This window comes from Gossypium arboreum, chromosome 13, assembly GCF_025698485.1.
Source record: "Gossypium arboreum isolate Shixiya-1 chromosome 13, ASM2569848v2, whole genome shotgun sequence".
In the NCBI taxonomy this organism is placed as follows: domain Eukaryota; kingdom Viridiplantae; phylum Streptophyta; class Magnoliopsida; order Malvales; family Malvaceae; genus Gossypium; species Gossypium arboreum.
In genome coordinates, this window is record NC_069082.1 from 119,953,626 (window position 1) to 119,957,091 (window position 3,466).

General features: G+C 37.0%; 1 long non-coding RNA gene across 1 annotated transcript; it reads left to right on the plus strand.

The window, feature by feature from the left end:
• Positions 1 to 944: 944 nt before the first annotated feature.
• On the plus strand, positions 945 to 3,113 carry LOC128286628 (uncharacterized). Its single transcript, XR_008277247.1, has 2 exons — positions 945 to 1,108; positions 2,921 to 3,113. It is a non-coding gene; the product is annotated as an uncharacterized LOC128286628 (long non-coding RNA).
• The last annotated feature ends 353 nt before the right edge of the window (positions 3,114 to 3,466 follow it).

Here is a 3,466-nt window from a genome sequence, read left to right on the forward strand (position 1 = left end):
TAAGATTTGGAGACATTACTTGTACGGAGAAAGGTGTATTATATACACTGACCATAAGAGTCTTAAGTATTTGTTGACTTAGAAGGAGCTGAACCTTAGGCAAAGGAGATGGATTGAGTTGCTTAAGGATTATGACTGTTCGATCGAGTATCACACAAGCAAGGCTAATGTGGTAGCCGATGCTCTAAGTCGTAGAGTCAGATTCGATCCGAGAGCAATGTTTGCTCGTCTGAGTCTGTATGATGATGGAAGTCTGTTGGCTGAGTTGCAAGTGAGGCCAACCTGGGTGGATCAGATTAAGGAAAAACAGTTGAACGATGAGTCTTTGGTCGCTCGCTTTCAACAAGTTAAGGAAGGGGAAACTTCTGAGTTTGGGAGCCAGAAGAGAGGATGCAACAACAATACCCTCATCTGTTTGGATTAGGTAAATTTCGAGGACGAAATTTCTTTAAGGAGGGTAGAGTTGTAACGCCCCAATTTTCGGGAATTTTGTGAATGTTGGCATAGGTTTAATTATGTTAGTGGGCCTCTAGAAAGCCCAAACTTAAGATAGAACCGACAATTTTAGTTAATTTTGTTCCATAAGAAAAGGGGTGAAATTATGAAATAGGACCTATGTGAAAATGTTTGAAAATGCTATAGGCTAAATTGAAGTGGCCAAATAAATAGGAGTGCAAAATAGGAGGATTTGCATGACAAACCTCCCATTTTACATGAAGTGGCCAGCCATCATGTTGTTGTAGACAAAATGTACACTTGATATCCATAATTTATGGTACAAATTGATACAAATTGATAATAGGTTAGGTAAATGTTCCATGATAATGGGTTAGGTAAATGTTTCATGATAATAGGTTAGGTAAATGTTCCATGATAATGGGTTAGGTAAATGTTTCATGATAATGGGTTAGGTAAATGTTTCATGATAAGAATATCATGTCTTTTGTATTAAAGAATTAAATGGATGAAATATGAAGTTTTATTAAAAGAAAAGGGTGAAAAGAACAAAGTTTTGTCCATCTTTGTTCATCATAGCTGAAAGTTAGAGAAGAGAAAGGAGAGGAGAAAGCTCTTGAGTATTCGGTCATTAGGAGGAGGAAAATTGAAGGTAAGTTCTTGGTACCTTGCTTCTATTTTGAGGTTCATGAGTTCTTCTTGATTCTACCTTAACTCTTGAAGTATATTTTGATTTTTAGTTGTGTTGTGAGCATTTGGTCATGAATTAAAATGAAGGAAATGGTTGTTGTTTCATGTTCTTTTGATGAAAAATGGAAGATATGTGAAGTTGAGCCAAACAAATGAGCATGCATGTGCCTTAGATGCTCTAACGTGTTGTGCTTTGAAATGATGAAATGGAGATTATGCTTAAAAATCATAGATATGTGATGATTGATTGGTGATATACATGTTTAAATAACATGCATGCAAGATAGGTGTATGAAAGAGTGATTTGGTAATAAATCTGCTTGGGACAGTAGCAGTAACGTGACTTTGGAAAATCACCATAAATTGTGGGAGATGAATTAGAAGCTGAATAAATTATGTAATTAAAGTTTATTGAGTCTAGTTTCTAATGAAATAAACAAGAACATATTTTGAATTCTGTACAATGAGAAATTTGATTCGTAATGAAGAGTGGTCAGATTAGTCAAATAGTGAAACTTGGGAAACTTTGAGAAAAATCTGGTATTGATTGGCTAAACCAAAAATTCTGAAAATTTTATGGATATAAGATATATGAGTCTATTTTCAAGGAAAATTAACGGAACTTGATTTGGAGTTTCGTGGCTCCATTTATAAATGATTTAGTGACTGTTGCTCAGGAAGACAGCTTGCAGTGAAATTATGATTATGTGGTAAACATTGACAAAAATTTGTTAATGAGTTGCTTATTGTTTTCTTATAAGCTTACAATGAACTGTAGGTGTGGTTGGCCGAATATTGTAAGGGGTTAATATGTAGTTTGTATTTGAATAGTTAGATTAACGTGTTAGTAATCCAGTTGTAGGCGGTTTGTGTGCGGATCTCACAAGATATCGTCGCAAATAGGTGTGTAACTAACACCCTCTTTCTTAGTCTAGATCGGCAAAAGTCGAAAAGCGAAATGCCAAAACGGTATTTTGTAGATTTGCGAAAGTGCGAACGCTCGTGAGGTAAATCGATTAATGTTTTTGGTAAGCTGCGGTGTTTGGACTACAAAGTGCATAATTTCGTGCCCTCGATATTTTGGGCTTAATGGGCCATAATTGAATGATGGGCCAACGGCCCAATTCGTAAGAACCCTCGACGTGATTCATTAGTATGTGAAAAGTAGGAATATGCATGAAAAACCCTAAAAGCAGCTAAATTACTATAATACCCCTATGTATGGAAAATTATGTTATACCCCTAGGTGCAAAATTACCAAATACCCCTAGGTTAAATTGACCTAAATGCATGTTTGATGTTGTTATTTATCGCATGCCATGTTGTTATTATCGATGCATGGGACTGGGATATTGACGGAGGAAGTACTGAAAGTGGCTTGTCCACGATTGGAGGCTTTGCCTCAATTTATTGTTAATGCTGACAAAGGTCAAGAATGTGGAGTGTTAATGGGTGGGTTGAGCTATTCCCACATAGAGTGTATGGCTGGTATGCGGTGGAGTGTAATGGTTGGTGGGTTGAGTAGTCTCCCCAAATGGGCTTGCATATGTTTCTTGATGTTGCATGTATTTTGAAATGGGCCTATGGGCCATATCATTATCTGAATAAGGGGCTAAGGCCCAGTTTATTGTAATCTGAAAAGGGCTCTGGCCCAGTACCACTATTACCTGAATGGGCTTAGGCCCAATAGGCTTGAGCTGACTTGGGCTTTGAATGGGTTTTCCTTACACACTGAGTTTCCCCAAACTCACCCCTTTTATTTTCATCCACGCAGGAAATCCCCAACCATAGTGGGCTTGGAGCTGTGAGGGAATTCGGAGTGGCCACCCGTTCTGAAAGTTTGATTTTCTTCTAGTGAACTGAACATCCTTTTATTTACGTTTGAAGTTTTGGGTTTTTAAATGTAATAAGGCCGCTTAATTATTTTTGATGGTTTTAATATGTATTACTAAGATAGATATTACTTATTTTAACTGTTGAAATTGGATAGCTTTAGGGCGCGTTTTCAAAAACAACAGTTGATTTCAAAATTACACGACAACAAGCAAAGCTTCCGCAATGAAAGTATTTTCCAAAATTAATCACTTTTCCTAAAAATAACTTAATCAAATCGGTTTCCTAGAAATATCCATGACGTTAAGGTGTGGCAATGGCGGTATGCATGTCTAGGATTGGATCCGAAGGAGCTTGGTATAGCGATCCGATGGACTCACCACCTCTTTTCCGGTTTCCTACGGTGCATGACTTCCATTCACTTTAATCCTTAATGAATTAATCTTTTGAACATCAAGTACGATTTTCTGGACTTAGAATGGAATTT